This window comes from Topomyia yanbarensis, chromosome 3, assembly GCF_030247195.1.
Source record: "Topomyia yanbarensis strain Yona2022 chromosome 3, ASM3024719v1, whole genome shotgun sequence".
Classification (NCBI taxonomy): Eukaryota; Metazoa; Arthropoda; class Insecta; order Diptera; family Culicidae; genus Topomyia; species Topomyia yanbarensis.
In genome coordinates, this window is record NC_080672.1 from 79,891,708 (window position 1) to 79,906,488 (window position 14,781).

General features: G+C 38.0%; 1 protein-coding gene across 2 annotated transcripts in view; it reads left to right on the top strand.

Moving 5' to 3' along the window:
- Positions 1-14,781, top strand: part of LOC131686776 (ecdysone receptor) — a 923,983-nt gene that overhangs the window by 484,741 nt on the left and 424,461 nt on the right. The gene's annotated exons all lie outside the window — the stretch shown is intronic.

Genomic DNA, 14,781 nt, shown 5'->3' on the forward strand with positions numbered 1-14,781 from the left:
GCCCAAGATGCAAATAATGCACTTGTTTGATTAACTGCCCTTCAGAAACGACGAAGCTCTGGTTTTCCCATCGCCACCAATGTTACTGCGTTCGCGCAGGCGACCTCCATCGGATTTCTCATCGCCAAATTAGGACTCGGGTAGATTTAAACGGCCAGATAATGAGATGAAGCTTTGAAAGTATCAAATTCTACCATCAATTACCTCCGTGGTGGCTGGCGAAGTCCACGCACCATGGCAAAACGCTTCTCAAGGCCCTGAAACTGAACCCGACGGTTTCTACCTATATACATGCATACATACATACCGTCTCAAGTTCACGCTGATCTAACTGTTCGATAGTGATCTTTACCGGTGTAACGGGCATTCGCAGTTTAATGTGGTGGAGCGGGGCCATCGCACAGATCAAATCACTTGAGCCGGTAAATGTCATCCGCAAAGAGGCAATCAGATCTCTTCTCCGTCGACTGATGGGGGGAACTGCCTGCTGCGGTGTAAATCTATTTGATATACGATCCTAGCAAATACAGATCCATACTGGAGAGACTGTAGTTTTATAGGCAGCACTATTGTATCGGCTGTGGTGCATAGATCAACCCCGCGAGCCCTGCCACAGCGCGGCAGCATCCTCAGAGTATGAAAGAAGTCAATTGCTGCGGGACCTGAGCCGATCTGTATGGCGGCGATGCATCGTTTTATAGTATTCATTCTAGGACTGGCTCGTTTCGCTTCTCCCTTCCCTTCCGCTCGAAATACCTTAATCGTTTGTGAACGGTTGGTTGAGTGTTGCAAACAAATTGCTTCGACATTTCCATGCCGAGTTTGTCGCGCCATTCCTCTCCGTACCCACACCAACCAACCATCCGAAACAACGCAACCACGATATTGCTCTGAGTAGGCTTGGCTAGAATCTCAAGGTTCTCCATCGGCTGCATATTGATACTGTCTCGAACGCTGGGTTTGACTCTAGAAAGCAATGCTAGTGGTGTGCAACCGTGGATTTGGCCCAATTTAATGTAAAATTGATGCTTCAGGGAAGCTCCCTTTTAATTAAATCATAGATTGTAGCTGGAAAACCACGGGTATAAACTTTGCTTATCTAGAAACTGAAAATCAAGATAATTTTTAATTCTAGTTTTCTTGTAGGAGACGAGTCACTGTGACTAATATTTATTGTCTACTGTGGAATTTTTTATTTTATTGTATATTGAGAGCTGTCAGGCGTCCAAGTTTCCATAATGTTTCCTCAACAAGCCACCGGTGACAATGTTTCATAAGAGTGGTGGTAGCACACCACCTTAAGGACATCCGTAGACACTCGATAAGCATAGGTGTCGGTTACTAAGTATTGCGTGTATCCAGTTTGTAATATATAAAGGTACTCCATGATCTCGCGCTACTTCCAAAATAAATTCTAAACACGTTCCAAAGGCGCCTTCGAAAGTCAAGAGAAAAATTTAAAGTCGTTTGATTTTGCGAAAAAACTTTTTCGATGTTATAGACAACATTGTGTAACAGGGTTGTAGTAGACTTCTTCCGTTGATATGCATGTTACATTGCACAAAGCATCGGGCTCACCCAAACTAACATCCCGAATGTAGTGGTCGATTAAACGTTCCACTTAATTGAGAAGGAAGAAGGTTGGACTGATCGGTCTAATTCTCTTTGCCTCCTCGTAGGTAACTGACCTTCGGGAGTTAATCTTACAATTATATCCCGCCACGTTCATTGAATGCATCTGGTTGCAAGATTACAGATAAGAACTTTTTTCAAAATATGCTTGGAGTATCCTTTTTGAAGTAGAACTGGAAATATTCCACGTTTTTCCGTAGACTTACACTGAGCAAAACTTTCAAGCCTTGATCCATTCGGTTGTCACAAATCTACGAGTAAATGTCCAAGAATCGGGGTCAGTCGTTAGTGATGACCCCGTACAGCCTGGAAAGGTTGTGTCTAAGACAGTTGACTACCCTTTTGTCAGATGAGTATTCACCAGTAGCAGTTCTAATTGAACTAACCTGAAAAGGTTCCACTACAAGTGCGCAAAACTCGAAGCGGACTGGCCTCCTGGTATGCTGCTACTATGAGTGAGTTTGCTTTATCCACGACCTCACCCAAGCCACTTGGAAATTCAATCGTTAGAAAAATACCCCCTATCTATAACTCTTAACGGCTAAACCCTCTTCGTAGCAGTCCCAGTTCGTTGATTAAGGATTAAGATATGTGACAGATACCATTTGAATGAAGAATAATGATGTATTTGTGATCAGATAACAAACGGTTCGAGTTCATTCGGACTAGCTAGTTTGCCCACTCATGCGTAATACTGTCCGAGCGGGGAGTTAAATCTAATACCTCTTCCCTGTCAGATCGTGCTAATGTAGGGCGATTTCCTACATTGAGTCCAGGCAGATTCGTGCTGCTTGGGTATTTCGTCAATTCAGAGCCTTTTAATTTAATATCTGTGCTACCCCAGAAACGTGATGGGTATTTGCATCACCGCCAATCATAGGTGAAAAGCAATTTTTGCCACAGTACGGTACAACGTTTTTGAAATCATCAGACTATAAAGATTCATTATACAGCAAATATGCTGAACAATAGACGTTTTTACCGTCTATGTTATCTACAGTCATATTGACAGTAGCAGTACCAAAATCGTGTGTTGTGAGGTCGGACACGCGTCGATAGCACTGTTCGCGAATGTGCATGCACGAGGTATTTCACGTGGATTTGTCAAAGGAAAGGTACCAAGACGGCGTGAGGTACAAGCTTTCCAACATTGAAGTTTATTCTATGAAAAAACAGTTCTTGAACCAAAGCTATTGAAGCTTTCTCTCTCTCTGCACAAAGCGGGATAAGTTCATAGTTGCTGTACGTTAAGGTATCACTAGAAATGGTCATCCTGGATTTTCAAAGCGAGTATTGTGGAAAAATTTTTTAGCGCCTTCAGAAGAGTGCCTATGCATAATTGACTAGCAGACTCCTGTTTTCAGCCTCCTTTTACGACATGATGTGAGCAGCTACCCAGAAGAACGTTTCCAGGCTGAGATGCTTCAACCCACCGGATGCCACCCGATACTAGTTTTGAATGAACACAGGATTTGCCTCCGTCGTCTACGTCGATCCCATATGCAATCGATTGCAATTAATTTCACGCATCTTCACGGACAAAAGCAGTTCTCATACTCGTACTTCAGCAGATCTTCGCAATTAAAATTCGCATCAGAAATTACGCCGTCAATCTCCACTTCGAAGGACGGCACATCGACGCGGTTGTCCTACGTAAAAAACACATAACAATAACGATGTCATATTTAGTTCATTCAAATTTATTGAATCACACTTGTGATTTCGTGTTTATTTTCGTTTCAAATTTGATCATTGTATGCGGGCGTGTCGAAAAAATAATCGAAAGTCCATTGCAAAGCGGTATGCTGGTTTTCTTACCTTGAGAAGTTTACCATCCGATGAAGATGATAGTTCTATCTTCTGTATGGCTAAAATTCCGCGCAAATGAACTATAAATTATACGAAGCGCTCACTCACGATTTTCTATCAGAATGTCCGCGGCTTACGTACGAAGACTCAAGAGATCTTTAGAGCTTTATCTGTTTCTGACTATGACGTAGGTATCACTAGAAATGGTCATCCTGGATTTTCAAAGCGAGTATTGTGGAAAAGATTTAGCACCTTCAGAAAAGTGCCTATGCATAATTGATCAAGAGACTCCTGTTTTCAGCCTCCTTTTACGACATGATGGGAGCAGCTACCCAGAGGAACGTTTCCTGGCTGAGATGCTTCAACCCACCGGATGCCACCCGATACTAGTTTTGAATGAACACAGGATTTGCCTCCGTCGTCTACGTCGATTCCATATGCAATCGATTGCAATTAATTTCGCATCATCACGGACAAAAGCAGTTCTCATACTTCAGCAGATCTTCGCAATTAAAATTCGCATCAGAAATTACGCCGTCAATCTCCACTTCGAAAGACGGCACATCGACGCGGTTGTCCTACGTAAAAAGCACATAACAATAACAATGTCATATTCAGTTCATTCAAATTATTGAATCACACTTGTGGCCGGAATAAGGGAGGAAAATTGCGAATATTGTAACATAGTATTACATTGGGCATAGCGATCTATAACGCATAATTTTACGAATCAGTTATGATTCTCTTTTATATGAAATCTTTTGTGCACATTTGTGACACGTCATACATATTTTATCATCAATACACACTTATGACACGTAAGCGAGCGACTTTGATTTACATTTTAAGCAAAAACTGTCAATACAGTCAATCGATCTTCGCATAAATCGAGATATTACAGAAGAAGATGGAGTTTTCCGAAAAGCTTCTAACACTTATAAATTTCAAGATATTCAATTTCAAATTTAAAAAATCGTTTTTCTCAAAAAGTACAAAGTGGCGTTTGTCATAAGATAGCACAACAGAGACGATATAACATCAGTTGTCTTGAACGGCTTATTTTAACTATGAGGTCGAAAAAAATTGCGACGGTCATTATTGCTTTAAATTTTAAAGTACTTTCCACGAACAGAAAATAATGGAAAACATGATTTTTTGAGAATGTTTCATAAACGAAGTTCCGATTAGTTCCTATTATTCTCTGTGTGCCGACATAATTAGTTTGTGTCTACGTACACCGATTTAGTGCGCAATTATTGGAAATTTAACATCTGCATAAATGAGAATCTAATTTAGCAAACTGATTTTATTCCATTTTCCTTTTATTCTGGTGTTTTTGCTTTATTTGTGTCGAGAAAAGATGGTGCAAAATTGGTCTTCCCGATTAACAATACACGGAAAAAAATCCGTTCATAAATTCATGAACAAAGATCATAATTTCGTGAACTGAACGATTTACGAAAATCGTGACCAAATTCTTGAAATTGTGAATAATATTTGTGTTTCTAAAAAGGTAGTTCACGCCGAACATATACATGACGTTACATTCGAATGTTTGGTAGAGTTACTGTTGTTGTTCCCTAGACTTGTTTAGTTTTTGTTATGATTCTTGCTCATCATTTGGGAATATACAGCCGACAGTCAAACGATGTTTATGATTTCAGGAGTTTATTCGGGATTTTTGTGATTTCTCATCACGTTCCCGTGCTATTTTATTCATGAGTTTACTATCGGATTTTTCTGTCAGACTGGCGGGATTTACGTTCATGATTTCATAGTCGTGCATTTCGTAATTTCTATTCACGTTATCGTCATATTTTAGTCATGAGTAGAGTGATTCATGTTCATGATCTCAGGATCTTAGTCACGATTTTTGATAATTTAATCACGAGTAATGTGATTTACGTTCATGATTTTAGGAACTTTGTCATGATTTTCGTGATTTCTATTTACGTTGTCGTGATATTTTAGTCACTAGTAGAGATTTATGTTTATTTATGTTCTTGAATTTAGGATCTTAGTTACGATTTTTGACATTTTTGTCACGAATAGTGTGGTTTATGATCATAATTTCAAGATCTTTGTCACGATTTTCGTAATTTCGGTTCACGTTATCATGATATTTTATTATAGAGCTTACATTTCAATTTGAAGCATGAATGGTAAGTGGTGACTATTATACTAGGATTCATGAACCAGTTCACGCATACATGAAAAATATTTTAGAATTTTGTGATTTATTTCACGGACACGCATGGTCCGTCGTGACTATTATACTAGGAATCATGAATCAATTCACGAATACATGAACTATATTTCATGATTTTGTGAAATATTCCACGAGCACGGATATTGGATCGTGACTAATGTATTAGGAATCATGAATTAGTTCATGAGGATTGACGGGATTCATGAATAAAATTCCGGGTTTCGTGAAATAGTTCACGAGAAAACATCCAGTATGTTTTGATTCTGTGAACTAATGTTCCTAAATCTATCAACAACATCATGAGTTAACCTTTGGTTTTATGAATAGTATTCATAAAGTTGTGAACTAGTTCACGTACAGAAAATCGATTTGGTACTGGCATGGCGGAAACCGTGACTGAAGTTTTCAAAGCAAAAAAAAAAATTTTTTTTAAACCAACCTCATACTTGTGGATACAATATCGTACCCCACTGCTACACGTTGGTACCAACGTCTCCATGCTGTCCCGCATGTGATCGATGCTACAATGATGAGGAGTTTATATAGCTCATTCGAACAGCTACCCATCATATGTCGCTATGGCCTATTAGAGTGGGACACGGTTATATGAAAAAAATAAAATTTTGCTCCGAGTAACTTTTTGGGTCCCATTAAGCTCCCAGAACAACTCTGCAAATTTTGAGCTCGATCGGTGAATCTATATTTTTGCGCCCACTGTTTAAAGTTTACATGAGATTTCGTATGGGGAAATCGTCTTCTGCATAATAATCCTTCCAAGAGTCGCCCGTTACCTCCTAAAAATAAATAGATGTCTGATCTTTGTTGATGTCGATACTGAAAACAACAATTTGATACGAAACCAAATACTAACAACGGCTCGTTGTGTGTGAGTGTGTGTTATCGATTTTTTTTCGTGAGCGTTGCGTTCATCTCGAACTTGTTCACGAATCCATGAATAATATTTCATAATTTTGTGAACTTTGTCAGACGTATACTAGGGATCATGAACCAATTCACGAATACTTAAATAAGTTTTTATGATCTCGTGAACTGTTTCACGATCACGAATGGTAAATCGTGACTAGTATGTTATGTATCATGAACCAGTTCACGAACACATGAACAATATTTCATGATTTTGTGAACTATTTCACGAGCATGAATGGTTAATGGATCGTGACTAATATATTAGGAATCATGAATTAGTTCACGAATACGTGATCAATATTTGATGATTTTGTGAACTATTTCACGAACACGGATATTGGAACGTGGATAATATATTAAGAATCATGTATTAGTTCACGAGGATTGAAGTGATTCATGAGTAAAATTCTGAGTCTCGTGAACTAGTTCACGAGAAAATATCCATAATGTTTTGATTTTGTGAACTAATAATCCTAAATTTATGAACAGCATCATGAGCTAAATGGTTTTATGAATAATATTCATAAAGCCATGAACTACTTCACGTGCAGAAAATTTATTTGGTAGTGGCATGGCAGAAACCGTGACTGATTTTCACAAAACAAAAACAAGTGTTTCCACTAATAATAGCGTTATTCGGGCATTACTGAAGGGAAATTGAACAAAGTTATAAAACACATGATTTTTGTTCATGGTCCTGTTTTCGTAAAGAATTTGATGATTTGACTTTTATTGAAATACGTTAAAAGTTCTAATTTGTGACGCGTTGTAACGTCACATTACATTATCGGTCATAAAACAATCCTCTTCCAGTATATTCAGTTAATATTGATTGAATCTTTCGTGAAATTTTGTCTACTTTCTAAATCTGTAATATGTTTTGATGTAGGCGTTCATTTTATAAAGTTATGGAATATTTGTCGAATGAAGATTCGTCAAATAGTTGTAACGTCACGAAAGAATGTGTCATCTGAATCATGATTTTGAACGTTCTTTATTAACTCCTACACTGAAAAAAATCAATTTTAAAAATTTAAAAGCGATTTACAAAAAAACCATGATTTGGATGAAATATTGTTCCAAGATAGATAATTATGTTCCCTACCTACCGTCAAAAATTCAAGTTGGGCACTTTTAAGGAAAAAAAGTTATTTGAAAAATCTTTTCCTTGTCCAAACTGAATTTTTTCTTCAGTGTATTTTTATCGAAAACTAAACCAATGTAAGTTATAATCATCTCAGAATCCAATAAAACTCAGTTTGTGAGAACATGTTGTCTAATTTAGCAACTAAGCATATTTTTATTAAGGGGTTAACTACTTTTTCATTTTTCATGAAATCGAAATTTTTTTTATTACTTTATCTGAAAGTACAATTCCTTGAGAATGTTTTCCCAAATTTTTATAGAGGTCCGAGAAATAAATCGAAAGTTACAGCGCTTCCAAGCGCGCTTCGTCTACTAAGAGCAGTGGTAATTTGAAATTTTAAACTCGATTATCTCGAAATGTCGTTTTACTAAAAATGGGTTTTCCGTGATCACGATTACCGAAAAACTACTCAATCAATTTTCTTAATTTTTTTCCAATTGATCGTAATTTATTTTTCTCGTACTTTAACGATTCCTTTTTTATTCATAAATTTTTGTTTCATAGATAAGAATTCTTTAATGCAATTTTTGGGTTTAAATCAGCGATTTTTTACTAAAAACGTTCTCGAATGCAGGATAAAATTATTATTTATTCAACTAATCGTTAAGGTATGAGAAATACGCATATACTAATGGAATTTTTTGAGTTTTGGGATTTTAGATGATCTCTTGGTGTCCGTGATCACCGCAAACCTCTTAAATAAAAAAGGGTTTCGTGGAAAAGGCCATAACTCCGCCAATTATCAATTTATTTTTATAAACTTATGCTTGTTTATTTTACTTAAAAATGTACTACCGAAATATAATAAGTTCGATGTAATGAAATCATTGCTTTATTCCTTTACGTAAATTCAAACTTTCTTGACATTTTTATCACTAAAAGGTATGTAACCCCTTAATCAAGAATCCCATTGAAAAGAGTTCATGTCATTAAATAAATATTCCATTATTACTTTTTTATTTACTTGTTTAGTGCGAAGGAAGAATCAGAGAAAGAAATAACCACCACAACATTATGTATTGAATTTTACATAATTATTTATTTATTTTTATATATTACATTTGTCTTAAAACTATCTTCATGCATGCTGTTTTGTATTATTTCTATGCAAGGAAAAAATTAGAATACCTTTTCGTCTTTACTTTGCCCCCAGAAATAGGCACAAAACTGTGGAATTTTTGAGTTCAAGATATTGTTTTGGCGTTATTATACAGCTCTTAGAGTTCTTCTGACATGTTGTTGTACTGTTCAGTGAATATGCAGCAGAAAATTAATTTTGTGATATTTTTATCAGTTTGTTCAACTGCCCAGTTATATAACTCTCGGGGACTTGTTATAGTATTTCTATAGTCGCGAGCAAGACTGGTTCTTTTTGTCATTCGCTTGAGAGTGCCACTCACAGGGTCCTTTTCCATGGGATGCTGCAACGAAACGCCATTCTGCGCTTAATTCATACTTTGACTGGAATCTACACAAGCTTGCAAAGTTTTTCTTATTTTTGTATTGTGCTGCTGGAGCAGAAATAAAATAAATTTTAGAAAAGTTTGTCAATTGTTTCAAAAAATTTATCAGTTTTGAGAGGAACAAATGCAGTCTTCAATTCTTCAAGTCTTCCAGTCTTTTAGCCTTTTAGTTCTTCCAGTCTTCATTCAAGTTTATTATGAATATATACCAAATTCGTTACTGATACTTTTTGCATGTATCGGGCAACTAAAATGGATTGACTTTCATTGGTTTAGTTTTCGATAAAAGTACACTAAAAAAATTCAGTTTGGACAAGGATTTTTTTTTAAATAACTTTTTTTCCTTGAAAGTGCCCAACTTGAATTTTTGACGGTAAGTAGGAAACATAATTACCTATCTTTCAACAAAATTTAATCCAAATCAAAAATGTTTTTTTTTGTAAATCGACTTAAAATTTTTAAAATCGATTTTTCAGTGTAGGAATCAATGAAGAATTTTTTCAATATTTTTATTCAAAAATTTGACTAATTTTGTAAAAATTACTCCTGTAACATTTTTTGTAGGATTTGTCAAAAATTGGTAAAAAAAAAGTTTGGCCCTTTTCAAAAGACAGTCTAGATCATTTTTAGAAAAAAACAAGATATGCAAAGTGGCTTTTTGTGACAAAATTCTCATGTACAGAAAGTTTAACTAAAATTTGAGAGGGTGCTGCCAACATTTGTTCGAGTTGGCGCGAAAATCGATTTAACAATTTGGAAAAAAATAGAGCACCGGCATTTTCCCGGTACTGAGGGTGTCTGTACCGGGAAACCGGTTGTCGCCAAAAGGGAACGGTACTAGGAACCCTAGTTGACCTGTTGAAATGGCAAGGTCTGGATAACTGCGTGCATAAAACATTGTGCACGAGCGCTTTCTGTACTAGTAAGCATTATTTTCATTGTGTATGGAAAGAAGCTGCTATAGTTCCTATTCGTAAGGCTAGACACTCACAATATTGATAGCTACAGAGCAATTTGGCTACTGAACTATTTGGTTAAAGCTCAATATAAGTTTCACGAAGGTTAACACGGATCTGTAAAAAAAGTTCAGCCACTTCGAATTTTCCTCCTGTCGAGAAATGTCAACAAGAGGTTGCAATATATTCTGATGTCACGATTGTTGTAATGAAGCTGCCGGCGACTATGATTTCCTCCATAGCTGCAATCTCAACATTTTGAACGATTCGCTTTTGTGAGAACTGGCATCACACGGGCAAACGTACGTGAAACATTACCGGTGTTTCACAAGGAAGTGACGTTGGTCCACTTATCTTTCTCTTATTCTTCAACGATTTCTGCAACCGCATCAAATCTATATCTGTTATACTACATCTAGATATAGCTTAGCAAATATTTTTTTAACACTCTAACAATAGCATTAAGTGAAATAAATGGATAAATTTTACATATTTACAATGGATGTATAGTAGACTGCCCAGAAAAATAATGAATTTTTGAAAACTCAATCGGCCCACCCCTGATTCGATTCCTAGTCCCACCGGGGGTACTTGCACCAAATTTGAAGTAAATCGGACAAGACTTGCTACCGGACCAACGTGCCTGAAGTTTGTATGGGATTTTTCGACAAGTTACATGGAGAAAACCCACTTACTCGTATTTTTGCCGCTAGGTGGCACTGTATATATCAAATTGTCACTGTAAGTGAAAATAAGAAAGATAATTTAATTGTCTACAACTTTGTCGAAGACTGCTTTTCAATCCGGCTTGGTTAAAGGAAGTTATTAAACTTTTAACAAAGTTATGTCTGAGCCAGTTTTCTATGGGGCATGTGCATGGTTGTGTATCAGTACTCGATTCCCACGAACTACACATTTTTGTGAAATAAGCTTTAGATTTAACTCAATAGTATGTTCAGAAGAATTGTAGTAAATAATACGAGTCATGTTTTGGTTGAAAATTTTTAATCCAACTGTGACCGCATAGAGGGCGCCAGCACTAACTTTTCGTAGAAGAGAGATAGAATATCAAAATGTTCGGAAGAATTATTGAAAAATGCCTACTCTACAACTTTGTAGAAGACACCTAATATATATCTCTATCCGTTGAAAAGTTAGTGTTGGCGCCCTCTATGCAGTACAATGTGGAATTAAAATTTTCTAACCAAAACATGACTCGTATGATTTACTTAAACTATTCTGAACATACTATTGAGCTAAATCTAACGGTTATTTCACAAAAATGTTTAGTTCGTGAGAATCGAGTACTGATACACAACCATGCACTGCTAGGCCCCATAGAAAACTGACTCAGACATCACTTCGTTAAAAGTTTAATAACTTTTTTTAACAAAGCCGGATTGACTAGCAGTCTTCCACAAAGTTGTAGACAATTAAATTATCTTTCTTATTTTCACTTACAGTGATAGTACGATGCATACAGTGCCATCTAGCGGCAAAAATGCGAGTTAGTGGGTTTTCTCCATGTAACTTGTCGAAAAATCCCATACAAACTTCAGGCACGTTGGTTTGGTAGCTAGACTTGTCCGATTCGCTTCAAATTTGGAACAAGTACTCCTTGTGGAACTAGAAATCGACTCAGGGGTGGGCCGATAGGGGTCATTTTTTTCCTGTCACTCTAATCTACAGTTACTGGCCATATTATTATACTTTAGTTGAAAAAATACTTTTCCAACATGAAGATTGTAGTAGGATATATTTCATGTTTTTAATCAAAATTGAGGTAATGAGATTGACATACGCACAATTCCCTTATATGAAAGAACGAAATCGGCATTGCACAAACAGTGTGTAGTCCATTGACGAACCGTTCGCAGCGCATCGCTTCGTTTCCAACCCTTCTATCGACTGACAGTAGTTACACATTCAAATGCGAAGGTTTATTCACGAGACCCGCCGGGACGCAAGGAAATAGCTACATAACAGCAGTGATGCAATCGCACATCTTCGGCTGGACTTCACAGCAGTGTCTGCCTTCCTGTTTTCCCTTGCGTCCCACGGCTATTGTTGCCCAGCCGTCATCGTGTGGAAGTGCATTTGCGAATCTGCATACGCTGACGGATGCCGCTAGATGCTCTGAGACTGAAGTGCGTTGAAATCTATTCTTGCGTTTTGTTGTTTGTCGGACGTCTAACGCGGCATCAATTCTAAATTGAGACTTCCTTTTATACGTAAGGAAAGCCGGGAGAAGGCGACGTTTGTCACATATTCATTGGTCGTTGGTTTTACTTTAATTTACATTCAATTTCATCATGGCTTGATGTATTAACTACTGTTACAGGAATCTATGAATAAGGAAAAAATGGATTAACCAATTTGCGCATAAGGGCACAAGATCTTACTTTAAAAACTGTATTTTAAAGTTTCGTGTTTCACTCGTCAGTAACTGACACCAACTAGCTGCCAGTTAGACGATATATTCAAATGAACACCAAATTAGTGTTCCCTCTATTCGTCAGCAACCCAGAGCTTCTGCGCTTAGCTAACCGAGATTTCACTCGGTACCAGCCAGTTGCTTTAGGTGTTGTGTGAACTGTTTGGATTTAATGTCTAACTGACGCTAATTTGAATATTTCTTCTAACTCGTAACAAGTTGGTGTCAGTTACTGAAGAGTCGAACATGAAACACTAAAATTTATGAATACTACAACAGTTAAATCCACATCGCAAATTTCAATCAAGACCTAAAATAATGGCGACAGCCATGAAGTAAAACGATTATTCTCAATTATGTGAAACATGTGCAAACAACGAGCATCCGCAACTCCCCAGCCACTCACCAACCAAACGCATCCGATCCGACGCACATACTAAACTTGACCATCAACGACGAACGGCAGCAATCTTACCACGTTGAAGCTGCAGCGGCCACCGACCGGTATGCGGTAGCAAAAACCAAACAAGCGCGCGCGGCAGAATAATAGGCAAATTTCAAGATCCCGCCAAATTGATGTGGCAGACCTTCGACATCAACAAAATATCAGCTCACTCGATCGGATCGGTAATCGCTATACATAGAGTATAGAGTACCTCCTGGACAAATTGACCGCGAGCTAAGGTCCAATTTAATTAAGTATCCTCTCACCCGATCGCGAGCTGCTCGCTCGCTTGCTTACCGACGTGACTCACCCCCACTACCTTGTTATGCGGAGATGCTAGAGCCGAGCTAGATCAGGCGTGATTAACCGATGGAAATCAATTGCCTTGCATCCAGCGTCACACACATTTACGTCGCCCGCCCGACGAAGGGTGTAATTTCGAGAACCACGCGTCGTGAGAGTGGTTTCTTGAAAAAAAACGGAACGGGGTGATTATACGGTTGGCTCTTTTGTTTCCTTTTCCAACTCTGATCATTTCGTACTTCGACCAGCAACCAGAGTGATAAATTATAGGTCGCCGCGATCTTGAACACTGTCATGCAGAGCTGAATAACGATTGAATGGCCGTGGAGGACACCGGGAGAACTCGTTCAATTACTGATTCTAGTTTTCCTTCCTAACCCTTGGGGGGGTGGGGGGAGGTGGTGGATTGGTTGCACACGTTCATTTTAATATCGACCGACGGTGGCGCGGGATCCGATTAGTATCCTACTTCGAGAGCGCGGGAGGAGCGTAGCGGCGAGCCCACCATGTCCCGCGCACAAGCGCAAACAACTGCTGATTGACGGGATGCCGGGTTGCGCGCCGTTTTGTTGTTGCATTGTTAGTATATAGAACCGTACCTGCTGCTGGCGCGCGCAGCAGTGGGTGTTCGAATCAAGGGGTGGTCGTGTCGGAATGCAAGGTCAACCAACTGGCAACGGGGGTAGACAATAAATTTTTCGCTGCGTACAATGAATCTCGATTTTCGTCTGAAAGGTTAAATTCTATTGTGGTAATTGGCGTTCAATTAATATTTAAAACTTTTGACCGTGTATCAAAACTAGTTTGCAGGCTAGTTTCCGTTTGGACTCACCCTTCTAGTTCTGGGGAATATTTACCTTAAAATAACAAAGCGAGACTATTTTCTTCCGAGGTTTAATTTTTCTTCCATCGATAACGCGATAGTTTTTACATTTACCCTTTAACTCATTGCATAGTGTTCTACGAATGGGTGTAACATTTCGATTTCATCTCATCAGTATATGGCGGTTGACTTGACCACCATATAAAACCCAAGCCCCAGTCTTCTTAATGTGTAGCGGTTCCCGATGGAAACAACTTTGAGAGTGGATCCAGTAAAACACTACTGAAAGCCAATTGTAGAGAGCTGATTGTGATATGAAGTGTACGGTTCAGATGTGAGGACATCTAGATTTTATGATCGTATGGAAACGAGCGTTTATATGTTCACTGTTGTGGCCGCGTTTAGAATTTTATAAGCGCTAAATCGTTCACTTAATCACTAAGGCATTTTCAAGTTTACGAGATCGCGGATGCAGGTATGCTGGTGTTTTGTAGAACTTTACGGGGTTGAGTTCGTTTATATAACAGTGTAGCCGTTTGCATATTCGTGTAGGTTTTTGGATGTTCGCGCGAACCGACTTTCTGACGTTTTTTTGAGTGTGCGGTTCAGATAAAGAAAGAAAGTGAGCTACCA